Consider the following 25,761-nt stretch of genomic DNA (forward strand, 5'->3'; position numbering starts at 1 on the left):
AATTGGTGAGGTTGCAGCAGCAACTAAGCATATATGCTGGCTAACATACGCAAATAAGAGCGAGAAGAGAAGCAGCGCAACGGTCGAGAAGCTAGAAGTGATCAAGAAGTGATCCTGAAACTACTTACGTTCATACATAACCCAAACCGTGTTCACTTCCCGGACTCCGCCGAAAAGAGACCATCACGGCTACACATGCGGTTGATGCATTTTAATTAAGTCAAGTGTCAAGTTCTCTACAACCGGAAATCAAAAACTCCCATCTTCCACATAACTGCGGGCATGGCTTTCTAAAGGTTAAACCCTGGAAGGGTGTCCCAACTGAGCCCATCACAAGCTCTCACGATCAGCGAAGGATATTCCTTCTCCCGAGAAGACCCGATTAGTCTCGGAATCCCGGTTACAAGACATTTCGACAATGGTAAAACAAAATCAGCAAGACCACCCGACTGTGCCGATAAATCCCTATAGGAGCTGCACATATCTCGTTCTCAGGACACACCGGATGAGACATCCTACGAGTAAAACCAGCCCTCAAGTTTCCCCGAGGTGGCCCCGCAGTCTACTCAGTTCGGACCAACACTTGGAGAAGCACTGGCCCGGGGGGGTTAAAATAAAGATGACCCTCGGGTTAATTACTCCCAAGGGAAAGGTTATAGGTTGTTAGGGAAATGTAAAACCAAGGTTGGGCCTTGCTGGAGGAGTTTTATTCAAAGCGAACTGTCAAGGGATTCCCATAAACCCGACCGCGTAAGGAACGCAAAATCAAGCAACATAACACCGGTATGACGGAAACTAGGGCGGCAAGAGTGGGACAAAACACCAGGCCTAAGGCCGAGCCTTCCACCCTTTACCAAGTATATAGATGCATTAATTAAAATAAGATATATTGTGATATCCTCACATAATTCTGTACACGGAGCAATCTTCAACTTCACCTGCAACTAACAACGCTATAAGAGGGGCTGAACAAAAGCGGTAACATAGCCAAACAACGGTTTGCTAGGAAGGGTGAAAAAGGTTAGAGGCTGACATGGCAATTTCGGAGGCTTGATAAACAAGTGATAGGTAGCGCAGCATAGCGATAGAACGAAGCAACTAGCATAGCAATGATAGTTGTGATATCCAGGGTAACAATCATCTTGCCTTAAATCCCGCTAGGCAGAATAACGAGTCCATGAACAAGACGAACGGGCGAAGACGAACCAAGTGTATACAAACGAATCCTCACGATCGCAACGAAACAGGAACTATCAAGAAGAAGCACAACTGGAAAGAAGCAAACAACATGGTAAACACCCAAAACATAAACATGACATGATTCTCAACCAAGTATGATGCATGACAAAGGCTATATGATGCTACTCATGGCAAGAGATGATGCATACAAGAACAACACAACAAAGAAAGTTTAAATGGGGCCGGAAACAACATATAACAATTCTGGTAAGTCCTCATATGCAAATTTCGAAATCGGTCCAGATCTGAATAAACCTTATGTTCAAGTTGTTAAACAGCAAGTTAAGATGCACCAAGATGATCTACACGAAATTCTAGTCAAGTTCCATATAAAGTTCATTTAATACGGAGCTACGGCCTAGAAGATATGAGCAAAACAAGTCAAACATGGCATTGATGCAAGATACATTCAAACATCAAGCAAACACTGTCAAAACAAGGATGCAACATGCTAGGATGAAACTACATGCAAAACCAAGCAAGTTTCATATAGAGCATGCTCAAAACGGAGAAACGGTGCAACACATACACTCCAAACAAGTTATAACAACAATCTGCCCAAAACAACAAGTAGGCACTTTGCAATCATCAAAACAACCTGTTACAGGAAGCATATGAGCATAAACTTGACATGCACTTCATGTAAGGATAACATGCTTCAAATATCATAGGCATCAAGATTAAACCAATATGATCAAGATTAAACCAATAGGTTCAGGTTCATAGGCATCAAGATTAAACCAATATGATCAATGCAAAATGCAACTTTATAACACAGGAGCATATGCATGAGCAGAGTTAATATGATGGCAAATTGAGAGCAAGAAAGAGACAAGCTATAGCAAGTAAACATATCAACCAAGGGCATGGCATCAAAGTACACATAACAAAGATCAAATAACATCATGGCATCATATACATATGACTCATGGATTAGTGGGAACCAACAAGACAATATTGAATGTTGAAACAGTTTCAGCAAGTGTAAAACAGCAACATTATGATAGAATGTTTGCAAGCATGGAAAAGAGGAATATGACATCCAAAATTAGCAAGCATGCCATGTGAACATAGTAATCATAGCATACTACAAAACATGTAATTGGAGAATCTCTAGAATAGGCATGGAATAATTACTATCAAGCTCACAACATAGCTTCATGAAGTTAATAGAAATCTGGAACATTATATAAGCCTGTTCATGGCAATGAAACATATGCTATAGGACATATATAGGGCATCCAAAGTCATGAGTAATATAACTTAATATAGACAACAAAACATGTCAACTAAGCATCTCCATAATATGCATGGATAAACTGGTAGCATCCAGCAAACATGGCATCATGATATGACAGAAACAGACGACAGAAAGTTAACAGCGAGTAGCCCACTTCACCAGCTTGATGCACTCACTACAGGGAATATAAAAATACATGGATTCAAACCATGTAAAGATGACATAAATATGCTCCTAAAACATGTAGACATCACGCCCATAGGATGCACACACAAAATGCAAAAAAATGACAAATCAGAAAGTTACCGCAGTTTTCAGTAGTTAACAGCAATATGCACTTTTGCAACAAGGATTAAGATATCAAGATGCACCCTAACATTAATGCAAAGCACACCAACATGAAGAGAATGAAGAGCAGAACATTTTTATATGGAGATCATCATCATAGGATCAACATGGACAAAGTTATAGCACTCACAAGATGCACACATGATGTTAACAATCAGCAGATTTCAGCAGTTTATATCACTTAGCAGTTTTGCAACGAAGATTAAGGCATCAATATGAACAGGAACATGGATGCAAACTACTCCATCATCTATAGCATCAAGAGATGAACATTTTGACATAATATCCACGCAAAACGGAGCACCGAGCATCAAGTAATGACATGACCAAGTATGCAACATTAGATGAAAAATCCTGGGACTGAAAATATACCCTCGCGAGAAACGGGACGAGGAGATCCCGGGATGGAGCGATACGGCGCGGGCCGCATGTTTGGATGGGGGAGCAGTGGATCTCGTCCACCCTCCGGATCTGGGCAGGGCGGAGCCGGCGGCGAGGTAGCTGGAGTTGGCCGGGGAGGCCAAGGTCACCGGATCCGGGTGGCTCCTGCCCGGCTCTGGCCGGAGGCGGGGGCCGGCAACGAGGGAGAGTCCGGAGGCGAGGCAGCCAGGAGCAGCGCGGCTCCGGCGGCCGATGTGGGGACGCGGGCAGCGGCGTGATGCCCGGCGGAGGACGTCGGCTGCTGGCACGCCGGCGGGGCGCAGCGGCGCAGCGAAGCGGCGACCGGCAACGGTGGCGCATGGGACCGGCGGTGGGGAGACGATCGACGATGGTGTGGGAGGCGCGCCAGCGGGGCGGCGGTTGAGGCGAGCGCAGGTGAAGGGCGGTGGAGGCGAGCACCGGCGAAGGGTGGCGGGGCTGCGCGCGGGGCAGCGCCAGCGGGTGGCGGTGGTGGCGGGATGGGCCCCACGGGCCCGATCTGGGCCCCGTGGGCCTGGAGAGGTGGGAGGAGAGACAGGGCCGGCGGGGGCGATGTGTCGGGCTGCGGTTGGCCGAGGGGGCGGCGGTGGACATGTCCGACGGCGGGGTTTTCGTCCGGCGGCGCGAGGGGAGCGGGGCTAGGGTTTCATCCGGGAAATGGAGAGGGAGGCACTTATATATAGGTAGAGGGAGCTAGGAGAGTCCAAATGAGGTGCGGTTTTCGCCCACATGATCGTGATCCAACAACGGAGTCCAAATGTTGTGAAAGGGTGTTGGGCTGCAAAGATAGAGGGGCTTTTGCGGCTACCCGGTTAACCGTTGGGGCATCAAACGACCTCCAAATGGAACGAGATTTGACAGGTGGTCTACCGGTGATATACCAAGGCCACTTGAAAAATCTCGACCCATTCCGAGAACGTTTTTGGCGGCTCACAAAACAAGAACTGAGAGGTGCGACGGGCGCGTGCGAGAGTGGTTGGGCTCAGAACGGACAACGGAAGGAACCAAGGTAACCCGAACGGATGCAAGTTTTGAAAAACATGCAGATGAAATGCAGATGATGACATGGCAAAGTGCAACACGCAAGCAAATGACACGGCAACAATGACGAATGACTAGAAGACATCTGGCGCATCGGACTCGGGGCGTTACACTACCACCTCCCTGATACGTCTCCAAGGTATCTATAATTTTTGATTGCTCCATGCTACTTTATCTACTGTTTTGGACTATATTGGGCTTTATTTTCCACTTTTATATTATTTTTGGGACTAACCTATTAACCGGAGGCCCAGCCCAAAATTCTTGTTTTTTTGCCTATTTCAGTGTTTCGAAGAAACGGAATATCAAACGGAGTCCAAACGGAATGAAACCTTCGGGAACGTGATTTTCCAACCGAACGTGATCCAAGAGACTTGGACCCTACTCCAAGAAGTGCCAGAGGCTGTCACGAGGGTGGAGGGCGCCCCCCTGGGCGCGCCCCTACCTCGTGGGCCCCCTGACGCTCCACCGACGTACTCCTTCCTCCTATATATACCTACGTATCCCCGTACGATCAGAACAGGAGCCAAAAACCTAATTCCACTGCCGCAACCTTCTGTATCCACGAGATCCCATCTTGGGGCCTGTTCTGGAGCTCCGCCGGAGGGGGCATCCACCACGGAGGGCTCTACATCATCACCATAGCCCCTCCGATGAAGTGTGAGTAGTTTACTTCAGACCTTCGGGTCCATAGCTAGTAGCTAGATGGCTTCTTCTCTCTTTTTGGATCTCAATACAATGTTCTCCCCCTCTCTCGTGGAGATCTGTTCGATGTAATCTTCTTTTTGCGGTGTTTTTGTTGAGATCGATGAATTGTGGGTTTATGATCCAGTATTATCTATGGAAAATATTTGATTCTTCTATGAATTCTTTTATGTTTGATTGAGTTATCTTTGCAAGTCTCTTCGAATTATCCTTTTTGGTTTGGCCAACTAGATTGGTAGTTCTTGCAATGGGAGAACTGCTTAGCTTTGGGTTCAATCTTGCGGTGTCCTTACCCAGTGACAGAAAGGGTTGCAAGGCACGTATTGTATTGTTGCCATCGAGGATAACAAGATGGGTTTTTTAGCATATTGCATGAATTTATCCCTCTACATCATGTCATCTTGCTTAAGGTGTTACTATGTTTTTACTTAATACTCTAGATGCATGCTGGATAGCGGTCGATGAGTGGAGTAATAGTAGTAGATGCAGAATTGTTTCGATCTACTTGTTTTGGACGTGATGCCTATATACATGATCATTGCCTAGATATACTCATAACTATGCTCAATTCTATCAATTGCTCAACAGTAATTTGTTCACCCACCGTAGAATACTTATGTTCTTGAGAGAAGCCACTAGTGAAACCTATGGCCCCCGGGTCTATTCTCATCATATCAATCTCTATCGCTTTATTTACTTGCTTTGTTTTTACTTTGCCTTTTACTTTTTACTTTGCATCTATCTATCAAAAATACCAAAAATATTATTTATCATCTCTATTAGATCTCACTCTTGTAAGTGACCGTGAAGGGATTGACAACCCCTAATCGCGTTGGTTGCGAGTAGCTATCGTTTTGTGTAGGTACGAGGGACTTGTGCGTGGTCTCCTATTGGATTGATACCTTGGTTCTCAAAAACTGAGGGAAATACTTACGCTACTTTGCTGCATCATCCTCTCCTCTTTGGGGAAATCCAATGCAGTGCTCAAGAGGTAGCAAGAAGAATTTCTGGCGCCGTTGCCGGGGAGGCTCACGCAAGCAAGTCAACCATACCAAGTACCCATCACAATCCTTATCTCTCGCATTACATTATTTGCCATTTGCCTCTCATTTTCCTCTCCCCCACTTCACCCTTGCCGTATTATTCGCCCTCTCTTTCCCAATCTCCTCCTCTCTTTTCCGTTTGCCTTTTTCCTATTGCCTTTTGCTCGTGTGTTAGTTTGCTTATTTGTTGCGTTGTCTCTACCTAGATTTGGTGACCTTCACCTTAAAAGGCTAGAGGAGATCGAAAGCAATGTTAGAAAGTTTATGGTTTTGCAGTTTGAGCACAATAATTTCTTCAGAAACGAGCTTAAGGAACAAAAAAGTTTTATGAGTTATATGAATAAAGAACTTGATGATATGTCTAAGGAATTTTATGGTATAAGGGCCCAAATTGCTCGTCTTGGAAAGATGACCGCTGAAATTTCGGATATGCAAGCTACCTCAATAAGATGGCTGCTAAACCGAATTCCTATGAAAATCAAGATGAAGATCTAAAAGTTATTGATGTGTCCCCCATTAAATCTTTGTTTTGCAATATGAATCTTGATGAATCTTAATATGATCTTCCTTTTACCTAGAAGGCGTTCTAAGAATTCGGAGTTTCTAGATCTTGATGAAGAATTTGAAGAAAGTGGGATTGAAATAAAAAAGAACCGTGATGTTGCTAAACCCACTATTTTGGATCTCAGGGAATTTAATTATGAAACTTGCTCTTTTATTGGTTGTATTTCCTTGTTACAATCTGTGCTAGATTCTCCTCACGTTTATAGTCAAAATAAGGCCTTTACCGAACACATTGTTGATGCTTTGATGCAATCTTATGAAGAACAACTTGAGTTGAAAGTTTCTATCCCTAGAAAACTCTATGATAAGTGGGAACCTACTATTAAAATTAAAATTAAAGATTATGAGTTTCATGCTTTGTGTGATTTGGGTGCTAGTGTCTCTACTATTCCCAAAACTTTATGTGATTTGCTAGATTCCGTGATTTTGATGATTGCTCTCTAAACTTGCATCTTGCGGATTCCACTATTAAAAAGCCTATGGGAAGAATTAATGATGTTCTTATTGTTGCAAATAGGAATTATGTGCCCTTAGATTTTATCGTTCTTGATATAGATTGCAATCCTTCATGTCCTATTATTCTTGGTAGACCTTTCCTTAGAACGATTGGTGCAATTATTGATATGAAGGAAGGGAATATTAGATTCCAAATTGCCTTAAAGAAGGGTATGGAACACTTCCCTAGAAAGAAAATAAAATTACCATATGAATCTATCATGAGAGCCACTTATGGATTGCCTACCAAAGATGTCAATACCTAGATCTATCCTTGCTTTTATGCCTAGCTAGGGGCGTTAAACGATAGCGCTTGTTGGGAGGCAACCCAATTTTATTTTGTGTTTTTTCCTTTTGCTTCTTTTTAGGAATAAATAATCCATCTACCTTCTGTTTGGATGTGGTTTTATGTTTTAATTAGTGTTTGTGCCAAGTAGAACATATAGGATAACCTACGATGATAGTTGATTTGATTCTGCTGAAAAACAGAAACTTTGCGCGCACGAATATAATTTTGTTAAATCACAGGAACGTGCTTGATTCTTTTTGCTGCTGTTCAACAAACAAATTTTCCAGGAATTCCTATTTTGGTAGAATTTTCAGAGTTCCAGAAGTTTGCGTTAGTTACAGATTGCTACAGACTGTTCTGTTTTTCACAGATTCTGTTTTTCGTGTGTTGTTTGCTTATTTTGATGAATCTATGGCTAGTAAAATAGTTTATAAACCATAAAGAGGTTGGAATACAGTAGGTTTAACACCAATATAAATAAAGAATGAGTTCGTTACAGTACCTTGAAGTAGTCTTTTGTTTTCTTTCTCTAATGGAGCTCACGAGATTTCTGTTGAGTTTTGTCTTGTGAAGTTTTCAAGTTTTGGGTGAATTCTTTTGATGGATTATGGAACAAGGAGTGGAAAGAGCCTAAGCTTGGGGATGCCCATGGCACCCCCAAGATAATCCAAGGACACCAAAAATTCAAAGCTTGGGGATGCCCCGGAAGGCATCCCCTCTTTCGTCCACTTCCATCGGTAATTTACTTGGAGCTATATTTTTATTCACCACATGATATGTGTTTTTCTTGGAGCGTCTTGTATTATTTGCGTCTTTGCTTGTTAGTCTACCACAATCATCCTTGCTGTACACACCTTTTGAGAGAGCCATACATGATTTGGAATTTGTTAGAATACTCTATGTGCTTCACTTATATCTTTTGAGCTTGATAGTTTTGCTCATAGTACTTCACTTATATCTTTTGAGCATGATAATTTTTTCTCTAGTGCTTCACTTATATCTTTTAGAGCACGGTGGTGGATTTGTTTTAAAGAAACTATTGATCTCTCATTCTTCACCTATATTGTTTTGAGAGTCGTTAATAGCATGGTAATTTGCTTAATGTTAATATACTTGGTGTTCAAGATATGTGAAACTTTATTTTGAGTGTGTTGGATACTAAGAGAAGTTTGATGTTTGATAATTGTTTTGAGATGTGGAGGTGATAATATCAAAGTCGTGCTAGTTGGGTGATTATGAATTTGAGAAATACTTGTGTTGAAGTTTGCAAGTCCCATAGCATGCACGTATGGTTAAAGTTGTGTAACAAATTTGAAACATGAAGTGTACCTAGCTTGTGCATCCTTATGAGTGGCGGTCGGGGACGAGCGATGGTCTTTTCCTACCAATCTATCCCCCTAGGAGTATGCACGTAGTACTTGATTTTTTATGACTTCTAAATTTTTGCAATAAGTATATGAGTTCTTTTGACTAATGTTGAGTCCATGGGTTATACGCACTCTCACCTTTCTGCCTTTGCTAGCCTCTTCGGTACCGTGCATTGCCCTTTCTCACCTTGAGAGTTGGTGCAAACTTCGCCGGTGCATCCAAACCCCGTGATACGATACACTCTATCACACATAAACCTCCTTATATCTTCCTCAAAACAGCCACCATACCTACCTATCATGGCATTTCCATAGCCATTCCGAGATATATTGCCATGCAACTTCCACCATCATCATCATGACATACATTACTTTTGTCATATTGCCATTGCATGAACATGCAGTTGACATCATATTTGTGGCAAGGCCACCATGCATTATTTTTCATACATGTCACTCTTGATTCATTCACCATCCCGGACACCGCCGGAGGCATTCATATAGAGTCATATCTTGTTCTAAGTTTCGAGTTGTAATCCTTTTGTTGTAATCAATAGAAGAGTGATGATCATCATTATTAGAGCATTGCCCAAATAAAAAAAGGCCAAAAAGAAAAAAAAGAAAGTCCAATGAAAAAAAGAAAATAAATAAAAAGGGCAATGCTACTATCTCTTTTTCCACACTTGTGCTTCAAAGTAGCACCTTGTTCTTCATGTAGTGAGTCTCATATATTGTGCTTCAAAGTAGCACCTTGTTCCTCATGTAGTGAGTCTCATAAGTTGTCTTTTTATACTAATGGGAATTTTTCATTATAGAACTTGGCTTGTATATTCCTACGATGGGCTTCCTCAAATGCCCTAGGTCTTCATGAGCAAGTGAGTTGGATGCACACCCACTAGTTTTATTTTGTTGAGCATTCATAGCTCTAGTGCATCCGTTGCATGGCAATCCCTACTCCTCATGTTGACATCAATTGATGGGCATCTCCATAGCCCGTTGATTAGCCTTGTCAATGTGAGACTTTCTCCTTTTTTTCTTCTCCACACAATCCCCATCATCATATTCTATTCCACCCATAGTGCTATATCCATGGCTCACACTCATGTATTGCGTGAAGGTTGAAAAAGTTTGAGATTATTTAAGTATGAAACAATTGCTTGGCTTGTCATCGGGGGTATAGAAGTTGGGAACATCTTTGTGTGACGAAAATGAAGCATAGCCTAACTATATGATTTTGTAGGGATGAACTTTCTTTTGCCATGTTATTTTGAGAAGACATGATTGCTTTGATTAGTATGCTTGAAATATTAATATTTTTGTGTCAATATGAACTTTTGTCTTGAATCTTTCAGATGTGAATATTCATATCACAACTAAGAAGATTTACATTGAAATTATTCCAAAGTATCACTCCGCATCAAAAATTCTTTTTTATCATTTACCTACTCGAGGACGAGCAGGAATTAAGCTTGGGGATGCCTGATACGTCTCCAACGTATCTATAATTTTTGATTGCTCCATGCTACTTTATCTACTGTTTTGGACTATATTGGGCTTTATTTTCCACTTTTATATTATTTTTGGGACTAACCTATTAACCGGAGGCCCAGCCCAGAATTGATGTTTTTTGCCTATTTCAGTGTTTCGAAGAAACGGAATATCAAACGGAGTCTAAACGGAATGAAACCTTCGGGAACGTGATTTTCCAACCGAACGTGATCCAGGAGACTTGGACCCTACTCCAAGAAGTGCCAGAGGCGGTCACAAGGGTGGAGGGTGCCCCCCTAGGCGTGCCCCCCTACCTCATGGGCCCCCTGATGCTCCACCGACGTACTCCTTCCTCCTATATATACCTACGTATCCCCGTACGATCAGAATAGGAGCCAAAAACCTAATTCCACCGCCGCAACCTTCTGTATCCACGAGATCCCATCTTGGGGCCTGTTCTGGAGCTCCGCCGGTGGGGGCATCCACCACGGAGGGCTTCTACATCATCACCATAGCCCCTCCGATGAAGTGTGAGTAGTTTACTTCAGACCTTCGGGTCCATAGCTAGTAGCTAGATGGCTTCTTCTCTCTTTTTGGATCTCAATACAATGTTCTCCCCCTCTCTCGTGGAGATCTGTTCGATGTAATCTTATTTTTGCGGTGTTTTTGTTGAGATCGATGAATTGTGGGTTTATGATCCAGTATTATCTATGGAAAATATTTGATTCTTCTCTGAATTCTTTTATGTATGATTGAGTTATCTTTGCAAGTCTCTTCGAATTATCCTTTTTGGTTTGGCCAAGTAGATTGGTAGTTCTTGCAATGGCAGAAGTGCTTAGCTTTGGGTTCAGTCTTGCGGTGTCCTTACCCAGTGACAGAAAGGGTTGCAAGGCACGTATTGTATTGTTGCCATCGAGGATAACAAGATGGGGTTTTTATCATATTGCATGAATTTATCCCTCTACATCATGTCATCTTTCTTAAGGCGTTACTCTGTTTTTACTTAATACTCTAGATGCATGCTGGATAGCGGTCGATGAGTGGAGTAATAGTAGTAGATGCAGAATCATTTCGATCTACTTGTTTTGGACGTGATGCCTATATACATGATCATTGCCTAGATATACTCATAACTATGCTCAATTCTTTCAATTGCTCAACAGTAATTTGTTCAACCACCGTAGAATACTTATGCTCTTGAGAGAAGCCACTAGTGAAACCTATGGCCCCCGGGTCTATTCTCGTCATATCAATCTCTATCGCTTTATTTACTTGCTTTGTTTTTACTTTGCCTTTTACTTTTTACTTTGCATCTATCTATCAAAAATACCAAAAATATTATTTATCATCTCTATCAGATCTCACTCTCGTAAGTGACCGTGAAGGGATTGACAACCCCTAATCGCGTTGGTTGCGAGTAGCTATCGTTTTGTGTAGGTACGAGGGACTTGTGCGTGGTCTCCTACTGGATTGATACCTTGGTTCTCAAAAACTGAGGGAAATACTTACGCTACTTTGCTGCATCATCCTCTCCTCTTCGGGGAAATCCAACGCAGTGCTCAAGAGGTATCACTCCCATGCCCTACTCATCCTCGGAGGAGTCCCCGACCTCAGCGGTGCCACACGTTGGACGGCGGCAAGTAGGACGCGTGGCTGACGGTGGTCTCGTCGTTGGCCGCCAGCATGGCCATCGCTTGTGCGGTCGCGTCCGCATCCGGCTACGCCGCTATTGCGTCGCGAGAAGCGACTTGAGCAAGGGTGGAGACCTCGAGCTTCATCCCCGAAGACAAGCTCTCTCGCAGAGCATTCGCGCTTGCGGTCATGGCGGATGTGGTGCTAGGTAGAAGGATGATGTGCTATGGTGTGGAGGTTAGTTGGGCTTTGCCGCTTTAAGTAGCGCATTCCGGTGAGGCCAAGCGTCCGGGTGCGTCATTAAGTCGCCCGAGTTGGTTCCTCGGGCACCGAGCCTCTTAACACGGCATATGAACGGATGGCATGAATGCGGGCAGCTGGCGCCGGCTGGGAACGCACCGTGCGATGGCGCGAGGGACGAGGGTTTTTGGTGTGCCAGGGTAGTTAGCTGCGGTCGTGGCAACGTTGGAGATGCCCTTTGCTCACATGCGATCCCCGTATGTCATTGAAAAAGCAAGACGACCCGGCATGGTCTCAGGTCCTGAGGATGCAGTTGGCTGCTCTACACCACTCCGTGGATGCGTCGCGGCGCCCCGTGCATCCTCGATGAGCCGGGTGTTGGGGTGTGTTTGGATTGTGGCCAAAGTGCACCTTACCAAAATTTCGGTCACGACCCAAAGATTGGTCTTTGTTTGGATGGTTGTCATTTTTTTGGCATGCCAATGAACTCTAGCCAACTCTAGTTCATTTTTCTTGCCAATGTCGGCCAAATCATGGGCTACCAAAACTTCAACCAAAATTTTGGCTACCCAATGCTTTGATGGGGCAACCTTGGGCACAAACCAAACATACTGTTGGTCGTGCCACAGCACTAGCCACCCTCGGCACACTGAAACTGACCGTGTCTTGCGACGATGAGCGTGTCGCTCACCGCGGCCGCCGTGTCCAGAGGCGGTGCTGGAGCTGCGCCACGTTGTTGGCCCCCACGACCCACATGAACGGTTGTCGGTGGCAAGGAGGTCGTGGGCCAGCTCCTCCATTGGACTAATCTGTGCTATGTCATCCCGACGGGTGTACCCCACATGTCTGTTTCCTTGTTTTCCCGGCCATATTCGAGCTCCAGTGCTCCGAGTTGCGCATTAGGCCTTTCAATATGTACGCCAAGCGAGACAACTTATTGTTTATTTGAGCCATTCAAGTATAATCATGTGGCATTTGCTTATTTCTCATTCCTCTCCAACCCTCTTCTCCATCGATCATGTCGCCCTCCGGTCGAGTCCATCCTCCTGCATGCCTCATTTGAACAATCGTCGAGTATCATTCGCATGTGGGCCTAGACCATGCTTGTATTTCCAATGTGGTAATTTGTCCGACATGCATACAAACAAACGATTCATTTAAAGTTTCACTTTGCCTCCACTATGTGTCGATTCGCGTCTTAGTTTTGATATCACATTCGGTTCATGCCTCAACACATGTTGACGAGATTGATTGATGTTCAGAGATCAATTGCATGTCGTGCTAGGAGATAAAGGTTTGGTTTGTTTCTATGATAGAAATGACCCGCGGGGGGGGGGTCTGTGGGGATCAGAGGGAGAATATTGTACGTTCATAAGCGAAAAGAACATATTGTACCCACCCTAGTCCTCTTTCAATCGATCTCCAGACCCCAAGATGAAATCGAGAGAGAACGAGTGGGGGCACGTGATACCTAAGGCGGATTCAAAATTTTGAACCGGTGATCATAGCATCCGCAGATCATATATAAAGCGTATTCAATGTTCGTTTCATTTTTGAACATACAATATACTCCCTCCTATCCTTTCTAGTTTACATATAAGTTTTATGTGTAGCCAAAGTATCTCTACTTTGATAAAAAAGTATCAACATTCAACAACGCCCAATCAATATTGTTAGATTCGTACGTACTCCTAGATTTGTACTCAAGATGGTTTCCAATTTGTTTTCAACCACCTGAATGTGCTTGTTCTCGTGCATGCTCTTCCTACTAGGATTTCTCCATGTACAGCCAGTCCAATAGTAACTTTTTTTAAGCTCCCTGTCCAATAGTACTAGTGAAGTACTGACAACATCTATACTAGAGTATGCAGTGCTGATAGTAGTACTCCCTCCTTCCATTTATATAGGGCCTATGTGGAGGAGAGAGATGTGAAAAAGTAAGGGGAGTGAGCTCTCATGCAAGAGCCTAGCTATATACGCATTCCTAGTTAAATACAATAAATATGAAGAAAGAGATAGAGAGGAGATGGAAAAAAGTACTAATACAATAGCCAACGTTATAATTTTTTTTGCGGGAAATAGCCAACCTTATAGCCCACACTACTTTATGAGTGCATATAACAGATGATGGCTATAGATGACATGGCAGTCCCTCATAGCCATCGAGTGGCTATATTACTAAACATGCTCTAATGCGTTTTTCAAAACCGCATTTGACTATTGACAAGATTAATAGTACATGAGATGTATAATGTGAAAATTATATCATTGGAAGCTCCTTTCACATACGAATTTGACCGTATGCTTTGTGTAAGTTGCATGTCATATATTATTACTCTAAAATTTGGTCAAAGTTAGCCTCGAAAAATGCATTAGGCCCTGTATAGTAAATGGAAGGAGGGAGTAGTAGTGGAAGTGGATCCTTTGACATAGGTATCCCTGCCTTACCCTCCCTTTCGGTCACTTACTGGCGGACCCATGCTTGCTAGGCCCCGCATGTTAGTTACTCAATGGGTTTGGCCACGTTAGTGGATCCTCATCCGTAGTATACTCCCTCTATTTTTATTTATTCCGCATAAAACGGAGGGAGTGGTAGTATAAATGACGCGGGCGGGGGAGGGGGAGGTACGTCGGTTTGCTCTCAACTACGGTCCCGCAAGCAAGCAAAAACAGAAGACAAAGCACGTTCCATTTGGTGAGCGACGTGGAGGGTCCAGCGTGCTGGGCTGCAATGCGAACGCGACAAGAGCGATGTACAGTCAAAACCGATTGATCGGTCGTCACCGGAACCACTATTCACACCAGAACCTTCGCTGCTCGGCCTATGCCAGTCACTGCCCTAAAACCACACCTAATCTCCAGCCCATTCCCCCACCTTTCGATCCCCTAGCCCGCATCAAGCGTCCCCTAGTTCGCGGGAAACCCATGGTGCGCCGCAAGATCACTTACTACAAGATGCTGACGTCGGAGCGCCGCGCAGAAATCACGGCGGCGGTCGGTGCCACAGACCTTCGTTCCCAAGCTCGCTTTGCAGCGGGCCAATCCCCGAGTTCTCTAGAGCCGATCCAATGTTCATGGTGGAGGTCGCGGCGCAGAAGGCCCCCGATGGGTATGAGATGATGGACGTCGACTTCATGTCAGCGTCCGAGTCCCCCATGGTGCAAGCGGACCAGCGGTTCAACATGGCGATACTAAAGGAGGACCAGGAGGTAGAGGCTCAACTCGACACAGAGCATGCACATGCCGCTACCATCGAGGCTCTCCTGCAGGCGGAACCGGATGTCGTGGATGTGAACTGGGCGGCGGAGGCTCAACTTGAGGCGGAGCGCGTGGATGCCGCTACCATCGAGACCCTCCTGCAGGCGGAACCAGACGTCCTGGACTTGCACCGGCGGCAGAGGCTCAACTCGACGCGGAGCACACGAATGCCAATCTCATCGACGCCCTCCTGCAGGCGGAATAGGACGTCCTGGACTTGAACCGGCCGGCAGAGGCTCGACTCGATGCGGAGCGCGCGGATGCCTCTGCCATCGAGGCCCTCCTGCAGGCGGAACCGGACGTCCTCGACTTGAACCGGGTTGTGCTCTCATCCGTGCAGAGCGCCCGCACGCTCTGCATGGACGAGTAGCTGGAGGCCGAGGACAACCACGGTGCAGAAACACACGTCGACAGCTACGGCTGGTTCGCACCGGCATCCAAAGACGACGAGGCCGTCTCATTCCGCGAGCAGTGATAGGTTTTCTTTATGTTGTTGTTTTTATGGATCTTTTGCTGTGTGAAAACATATATTATTATGCAAGTCGCCTGACTTGGGTCAGTCTACCATTTCAAGCGGTTGGATGAATATCCTACGTCTCCTAACCCTTCTTCCTCCCTCTTCTTCTTCCCCACAGACCACCACACGGGTCGTACGGATACTCCCCAACATGCGGTTGGATAAACATACTCTATGAACGAAAATTATGTGTCAGCGCTGGGATGGCTGAGTTTGGTTTGTTCACATGAGACAGCACGTGTCAGTGAGGGTGCGTTCCCTTGGTTGGGTTTGCGGCGTGCAGGAGCGACTGTGTGAGGGTGCGGTGCGACCGGGGCGTGCAGGAGCGACCGTGTGAGGGTGTGGTGCGACCGCGACAGTCGTGCGCAAGTGTACCTCCTTTTCATTTTGAAAACTTTAGGCAAGCTTGGCAAAAATGTGTGCCGAGGTATGGCAATGCAAGGCCTAGACCCAAACTGGATAAGTACGTACGTACTAGGAGTACTAGTGTTAAAAAAAAGGCGGGGTTTTCCTTCGCGGGATTAATCGATACAAATCCTCATTTCACGTGTCAATTAATGCGTATTTTTTCTCCAAATCCCAAAGAGCTAACCATCTCACTCCTCGTTGCTTGATTAATGCAGCGCCATGAAAACCAACCTTCTCACTTTCGCATGCATGCAGGGGATATTAATGTCCTTGGTTGCTAGTACGAGGCAAACCCCATCAATTTTTCCTCGATTAGTGTTAGTGGCCTTATGCAAATTGTAATTTTGATATTACTGGCCTTGTGTACAGAAAAATGGAGGTAGTAACTATATTTGACATCCTTCCACATTGCGGTGACGTCGACGATATCTCGAACGTTGTGGTTTGGTGAAGTGCGTTCGACGGAGAACACCATTGAGGGAGACCACGGTATGTCGTTTGCAAGTGCCGCCTGCAAGCCGAGACAACCGCCTTATTTGCATCCAGGAAGTCCGTTGAACCAAAGGACGCATAAATGTACTAGTACTACTAGTACACAATAGCGTTGTCCGTCCAGCTTAGTGCCGTGAGATGGTTTCTCAAAGAAGACAATGGAGAAGCGGAGTCATCGAAGAGTGAAATGATGGTTGCTTCGTCCATGCTTTTGTGATTTGACTCCTCACTGCTTTGTGATTTGTGATAGAAGGGACAGGGGAGTAGAGTCTGTGCTCTATACTATACATGCGTCCAAGCACGGGAGAAAGAGGAGAGACGTTGCATTTTTCTAGTCCTTCAATCAATCAATCAATCAGGGAGCTTCGGTTCCATCTTTTTGGCTTTGGCAACACCGTCCACAATGGTTCCCACGATGCCAAAAGCTATATTCACATTTGGCTACACATTGTGGATCCCCTTAACCGTACCACTTGGTTTTGCTCCTGTGTGCTATCTATACAAATCTCAATTATATTTATCTAAAAAATTATAGAATCAAGATTAGTAAAAAGGAGGTGATTTTGCCGCGCGGATGGTGGGGGAGGTTTCTTATTTTTAGAGGACATTGTCCTGGCGGTCTACTAACATGCGGTCCCACGTGTCGGTGCTTTACCAAGCCGATCCGCATCCCACATGAGGTAGAACAACGGCAGAAGCAACACATGGTTAACTTGAAGAAGATGAGGGAGAAGCGGATTCAACAATGAGTGAAAGGATGGTTCCTTCGTCCCTCCAACTTATTTTTTTAGCATTATTACTTCGTCCCTCCAACTTAAGTGCGAGAAAGGTGCAGCTTTGTGATTTGACGCCTCATTGCTCATTACTACGCCGGTACCATGACAGGGGTGCTGCACCCCGGCTGCTCTGCACTGTTTTCCGGTATGGCACGTGGACCCGGTAGCTTGATTCCCACATGTCAGCGAAAGGGACTAGAAGATTTATGAAAGCGAGGGCTCCACCCTTACGATGGAGGAGTACACGACACGACGGCCCAGTGAGCTGTCACTTGTACTGCATAGTACTACAGTTTTGTTGTTTCGCACGATCCATCGATACAAACGTGATTAAAAAGGAAAGGGCGGTATTTTTCCCGCGCGGTAGATGATACTGGCCATACATTTCAAAGGCAATTTTAATGTATGCAAAGTGAATAATTAAGTAACAATATGATATCTAGTAAAACTAAAAACACATATGATTTATTGTGTTAGAGTGTAGTAGTAGTGCTATATTGCATAGTTGTTAGATGTAACATGCGAGAACGTGTAGAGATGTAGTTTTGGAGGGCCTACAGAGAGAAAAGCGTAATACGGTCACCGAACTTCAGAATAGGCTGATTACGGTCACTATATATGTTTTGTGGTGATTATACGGTCACTTGCTCACGGTTCAGCATCGGATTGCACTCTGTTGACCGGCCAAATAGTTTGCATGGCACCATGTTGACTAGTTCAATTGACCATGTTCCTTGTGGGTCCCACCTGTCAGTTCGCATAGGGAAAACGTCAGATAAACACAAATTTACGCAGGCGCGACAAGACTCCAACCCGTGTGTGGGAATCAGCAGGTTGTGTATGTGTCTGTCAGGGCCTGATGTGTGTGCATGCACGTGTAGGTTGAGCACTTGAGCGTGAGAGTGTGTGTTGGTCATGTGGTGTACTGGTGTGTGCATGCCTGCGTGCGTGTGTGTGTGAGTGTTGCGTGCGTGCGTGGATGCGTGTGTACGTGTGAGTGTTGTGTGCGTGCGTGGGTGCATGTGTTCGTGTTCGTGTGCATGTGTTCATGTGTGTATAATCACCACACCAGCTCCTGTGTGTTAAAACAGACGGCTCAGCATACCAATACAAGGCCACCTTGTCCGCTGTGCCCGCGGTCATGACTTCGAACCACCGTCCAATATTTCTTTGTCGTTTGTTTTCATTCTTACTAGCAAGATGCCCATGCGTTGCACGTAACATCAAGATGCATTTGTATGACTAGTTTATCTTGTGAGAGAAAATGATGAACGAGGGAAGGCCTTATTTGCAAATGTGGGGAGGTGTGTGGGTACCTTTTTGCAAAATTGCCATAGTTTATTTCCTATCCGTCAGATATAAATCGAACGGCCTATATTGCAGGATGGCAGGCACACCATCATCACCAACTCTGTTTTTTATAAGAGTGTAGATGTAGAGTACAAGCCGACAGCTAGGCCCGATGGTAGTGAGATAATGTGATGCAACACTAAAGGTGCCACATGGAGCGTTTAACTTGTCAACTAGTCATGTCTTGAGAAAATACAGAGTTGTACGGTGAGCCCGTGACTGTATAATAACCACAAAACGTAAATGGTGACCGTAACGAGTGGATTCTGAAGTCCAATGTACGTATTGTGCTTTCGCTTCAAATACAATGATCTTTATTGTATATATCGCGAGAGAAAGATGAAACATGCATGAATGTGCTTGGGGCTTACTTTTAGAGGACCTGGAGATACTTTGTGTGCATACATGAAAGGGGCGTAGAGGGGGGGTATGTGATGGAGAGAGAGATGCTCTTCGTTTCTCTTTATTATGACTAACTTTGTGTATAGTATGAAAATATACAAATTCACAATGCGGAATAAATATCATTGTGGGCACCATGCAATGCAAATTAGCGTTCGTACTCCTCCATAAAACTTTGTAATGTTGTATATATGTAGAAATTCTAAAATAATTTTTTGGCCACACTTTATTCAAAAGGAATGTTGTATGAGAAATAACGTGAAGAGAGGGCTTTTTAGATCAATGGGATACGTGATGTAACATGTGTGAATGTGTAGTTGATGCATTTGGCAGGGCCTAGAGAGGTATGTGTGTGTATTACGTATTCGAGAGAGGCATGGATACAGGGGCCAGCGGGGGGGCGGGGGAGAGATAGCACGAGAAATGAGAGTGGTCTAGAGAGGGAGAGATGAATATGACGTCACAGCGAGAGATTCCCTTGAGTGTGTATATGCAAGGGGGGAGGGGATAGAGGCACCAGGAGAATTTTGTGTGTGTGTGGTGTTTGTGTTGGTATGTGTGGGTGTGAGAAGATAATGAGACGTGGGGGCAGAGGGTGTGTCACCGCGTGAGGTCTGGTGGGTCGAGGTGAGGCCCTTCATTCGGTTCCGTCCTGCGCCACATTGGTCGGCCCGTGACGCATTTAGGGAGACACATGGATGACTAGTCGTACAAGACAAAGATAGCAGAATTGTGAAGGACTCTTTGTCCACTGACAAAGCCGGCTAGGATTTGTAACCCTAGTTTCTCGGACTAAGGTAACCCCTTTATCCCTGATATTACTATTCATCCAAACTAACTTTAAGGGGCATCCTACAAAATGCTCTGCTAGAATCATACTCGTCGATTAGGAAGAGAGGTGTGAGACAATGTGTGAGAGACAGGCCTAAAGATAATGTGTGTATAGGAGACACGTAGGCAGGTCTATGTATATAGAAAGGGTCGATGGGGATTGTGCGTGTGTATGCTTGCGACAGGAAGAGTGCTTGTGATAAAGGTTAGTGAAAACAGTTGTAAATGGTTAAGAGAGGGAGGGAGGGTTATATCAAGAACATGTGTGCGAGAAAGACACCTCGGGAGAGAGTGTGTGAGCATGTGTGAGAGACCACCGACGGAGAGTGAAACTACATATAAAAGACTGCTGTACACATTGATTACAGATATAAATTGTATCCAAATATTAGGATGGGATCATGATATTTGCAATTCGCGTAAGGAACGGTCATTGATCCATCAGACATCTAGATTCTATCGAATTTGAGCATGTCTATGTTATTATTCGACACAACTAATCCACATAGTTAGTATTTTGAACTCCATACAATGCATCGCTTTAGCAATCGAATATAAACTGAGTATAGTTCATGTTGTGTGTGTAAAGCACATTATACATACGAAAGTTACACAATGAACATTATAAATAGCTACCTATGAACTAGCATACATTTGAATTGAACTTAAGGTGGTTTAAAAAATCGAATTCAACATGAAGTCCATTCAATTATTTGAATTTGATATCATGGCATTTGTAAATCATACCTAAATTATGGGGGCACCAATCTTTGCTCTGAATTTGTACATAATAGCATATGTAGTCGTGTACAAAATAGATTCAAATTTAGCTCCTCCATTCCAAAATAATCGTAGTTATAGGATTTTCAAGTGTCAAAATTTCAAAAAGAAGCGGATAATTTAATGAGGTTTTCAAACATACAAGGTCAAATATAACATTGTCTATTTAGGTCAATCCTCATAGTTCAAGAGTACTCTAAACGTGAATGCTTGTGTTTCAAAATTTCGAACAAAGCACCAAAAGAGACTCTACTCGCCTGAAACCGCGTGAGACCAATGTTTGGTAGTACAAGGAAATTACTTTTCTAATAACTCTGACCCGTGAAACCTACCGGCCTGACGTCCAAAGGTCTAAACCGGGGTAGGTTTGTAGCTTCATCTAGACGCCATGCAACCGCCTCCGAAAAACATTCATACACAACGGCCGCCTAAGCACACATGCGTGTGGCCGAGATGGCTCCCGCCCACTATTTGGAACACCTGGGATTACCATCCTACCCCCGACCCGCAGTAGGTCCGAAATTTAAGAGGGGGCAAAGTTTGTACTTTCCCAAAATTTCAAACAAGCGCATCCAACTTCTGTTCAAAAAAGCCAAAAACAAGCGCGTCCCAGACCGAAACATGGTCCCCCCCCCGCCCACCCGTCCAAGTCCCCATTCGTACTCCGTGGGGCAAAAACTACCTCTCCACCAGCCACGAAACCCCGGAGTCCTTCGTCTGCCACCCGATCCCACCCATCAACCGCCGCCCTCCTCCATCACGCTGAAGCCGATACCCCGACGTCGTCGTCCACCGCAACCTCAACCACAACGCCCTCCATGGCTAGTAGTTGAAGCTGAGGTCGAGCCGACCATACCCGACCCAGTTCAACCACGCCATCCAGCGCCTCACCGCTACCGCTCCAACTTCGCCACCGTCCACCGCACCGGAGCTGTTCGTGCTACGCCATCCTTCGCCGCCTTGGATCTGCTTCCCCTCCGCCATTATACGGCCACGGCAACACAGTCAACAATTTGGCAATGGGTTTGTCCAAGGATCCACGGCTCTCCAAAACATCGGTTCCCCCGGGAGAAAAAAGAAGATCGCCGGACATATGGAGGAGACCACACTGGCAACCGATAAGGGTACTCCTCTTCCCTTATTCATGCAGATCTTACGTGTCTGCTTGCACGGTATTCATCCCATGGAAGACACTAGTTAACCGCTTCTTCTTGATACTAGATGTTCCTAGTAACTCGCGATGCACACGGTATTCCCAATTAACAGAAGCATTCCCCGGCATAACAGGCGCTAGTACGCCTATTACGCCGGGGAAGCAGCGCCTCGGTGTTTATCTTAGGGGTGTGTGGGGCCTAGAGCTACTGGCGCCCGATTTGGAGGTCGGCCGGGATTAAAGGGATGGCCTAGGGGCGCTGCCAAGCACGGCGGTGGTGTGAGGTCGAGGGGGGGGGGGCGGGCGGCGGAGCAGGGGTCTGGGCCGGTGGTCGTTGGCGGTTTGAGAAAGATCGTCAACAATGACTGGTGGGAGGTAGACGAAGGCCATCTGCCCGTTCCTTATAGACCGGACGGTTCATTAAAAGAATCAGCTGACCCATTTAGTTTCAGTCGACTATTATCTTAGATATGACCACATGTGGTGGTGTGCTGGAGGAGTACCTGCATTTCCTGTGCTCATATATTACAAAATCATATGGAGTAGAATCTAATTTTGTTTGCCATGCAATGTTGTAGAGCTATCATATGTCTCCTGTCATTTATTTTTCAGCCACCTGCTATGTGCTACTTTTACAGTGCACTAGTTCTGCACACACTTCACTCATACTCTCACTATTGTGTTTTTATGCAAGGGTATTTCAGAGTCTGCCTCAAGAGACGCAGCAAAGAAAAGAGAGAAGTTGTGCCAGCTTTCTTCGTGGGTAGGCACAACACTTTACAGCGCTATAAAGGGTGCAGTGTCAGCATATAGAGGAGGTAAATGTAGCTCTGGAGTTGATGACCTCGCTCGCAAAGAACCACCATCCCAGCTGCTTGCTTTAACTTCGCGGTGTCATATGTGGTTGCATGTTCCATATGGTTTCTAGCTTGTATTCGAAAGGCCGAAGTCGGTCTTTATTAAGATAAGGAAAGATATTTTTTACATGAACCACCATCGCGTGAGCACCAGAAGACAAATAGCTAGTCAGGGCACTGGCCGAGCCAGTGACAAGCCTAGCAAAGACAGGCATCACCTAGAAGCCAACTAAAAAGCCATGATGGTGGCGAAGCAGCCCGCCTCCCACGAGGCTCTCAGGTCCTAGATGATCATGCTCACCACTCCAGCCAGATGTCTAGCTTGTATTGCTTCCAATTTGGTTAAATTGCATCTGCTTAGCTTACACATTATACCTTTGAATATGACAAGTCTTTCTATTTTTGGCACATACTAGTACATCTGTGTATTAACCATGTTCTTACATCAAACCAATGTTCTTGTGTATCCCTCATCAATCACTTATGATGAGGCAGTCAGGCATGTGGACTACTCCTCATTTAAAGAATGCAGCATCAGCCTCCCGACATGATTCTCAAGAAACAGCAAGGGTAGATGAAGATAGTGAATGTAGCTCTGTAGTTGATTACCGCATTTCCCCTACACTAGCATCGCAGGTGCTTGCTCTAACTTGGCAGCGTGATATGTGGTTGCATGTTGCATATGGTGTCAAGATTGTAATTCTTCCAATCTGGTTAAACTGCATGTGCTATTCTGCTTAGCTTATACATTATACCTGTTAATGTGACATGCCTTCCTGTATTTAGTACATAGTACGTCTGTCTATTAAGCATGTCCTTACATAAAACTATTGTTTTTGTATCCCGCATCAATCAATATGATGAGACACGTTTAGTATATGCAGTGCGATATTAGTTGCATCTTTCATATGATTTATAGCATGCGCTGCTTCTAATTTGCTGAAATTCCATTTATGATGGGATGCTTTTAACTTGGCAGAGTCATATTGGTTGCATCTTTCATGTGGCGTCTAGCTTGCATTGCTTCTTATATGTTGGAATGGTTTCTGCTTAGTTTACACAAACAGTTGTGAACATGCCATGTCGTCCTGTTTTTCGTACATACTCCATCCTGGTATCATGTGTTTGCCTTACATCAAAGTAGTGATTGTCAGTATCATGCATGAATGAGTTCTGAAGAGAGAATTTTATTGCTTTTTCTCGTCGGTTTTACTTGACAATTCAAAATCAATAAAGCAGAAGGAAGTTAGCAAGGCAGCGGATAAAGGTGCTCCTTCCAAACGGAGGGCCTCTATAGTTTCTACTCCTCTACCCCCCCCCCCAAGATTATTTCCAAGGCAACACATGCATAGACACTCAACGTAGTTGTGTTTATGATGAGCACGTCTCCCCTAGTGCACCATCACCGGTGCTCCCTCTAACTTGGCACTGTTATATGTGGTTGCACGTTATGTGTGATGTCTAGCTTGTATTGCTTCTAATTTTGTTGAATTCCATCTGCTTACTTTACACATTATACTTGAATAAGACATGTGTTCCTGTTTCTAGAACATACAATATATGTGTATCACACCATGTTCTTACATCAAATTACTACTGTTGTGTAACCTTCAATGATCACTTATCATAAGACATGTTTGACTTCGGAGTGTAATATAGGTTACATCTCGCATTCTTTTATAGCTTGTACTACTAATTTGTTGAAATGGCACTTATGACGAGACAATTTTAACTTGGTAGAGTGATATTTGTTGCATCTTTCATATGGTCTCTAACTTTCATTGCTTCTAATTTGTTGAAATGCCTTCTCCTTAGTTTACACATCATAAGTTGTGAATATGCAATGCTGTGAATATGCAATGGCACTAATGACGAGAGACCTCTAACTTGGTAGTGTGATGTTGTTTGCATCTTGCATATGATTTATTTCTTGTACTGCTTCACATTTGTTTAAACGCCATTTATGATGAGACACTATTAACTTGGCAGAGCGATATTTGTAGCATCTTTCATATGGTGTCTACCTTCCATTGCATTGCTTCTAATTTGGTGAAATGTCTTCTGCTTAGTTTACACATCATAGTTCTAGTTATCTCTTCCGTCCTGTTTTTCGTACATATTACATCCTCCTATCATGTGGTTGTCTAACATCAAAGTTCAGTTCATCTGTATCACGCATCAATTTGTTCTGAAGAACTAAATTGTTATTCGTTTTTCTTGTCGGCTTGACTTAACATGGCACAAAAAAAGAGGAAGAAACACAGAATGGCAGGGAATGAGAAGCGGATGAATCCTGCAGATTCTGCTGGTACTGATGGTGCAATAGAAGGTCAAAGTCCAGCGGAAAATTCTACAAACAGGGTATCCCATGCTACACGAGCTGCAAAAAAAAGCCAAACAGAAACAAATAGCTGCCACCAAACAAGCAGAGACAGCCCTAGTTCTTGCAACACCTACCACAGTACTACTAGCTGCACAAGTTACTCGTGTGTCAACTAAGCTAGCAGCATGTTCCCAAGATCCCTTGCCACCTGACACTACTTGCCAAGCACTCTTGACACAAGACGAGTTGGCAAGATCAGATGAACCTTGTGAGCTTCAACAGCAAGAAGGTAGTTGCCGGAGTCAAGTTACAGTTGCATGCTTCTTTATATGTAGTCCCACAGTTTGATGTACACTAACACTTCCTATGTTCGTTGTTATACTAGCACCTAGGCGCAAGAGGAAACAAACATCAGGGATAATGCTCGATAGGTTAACTAAATCTAGAGGAGGAAGAATGGAGATCCATTTTGAGGCAGGTTTAAAAAGGCCACGTGATGCTAC

This window comes from Triticum aestivum, chromosome 5B (assembly GCF_018294505.1).
Source record: "Triticum aestivum cultivar Chinese Spring chromosome 5B, IWGSC CS RefSeq v2.1, whole genome shotgun sequence".
Taxonomy (NCBI): domain Eukaryota; kingdom Viridiplantae; phylum Streptophyta; class Magnoliopsida; order Poales; family Poaceae; genus Triticum; species Triticum aestivum.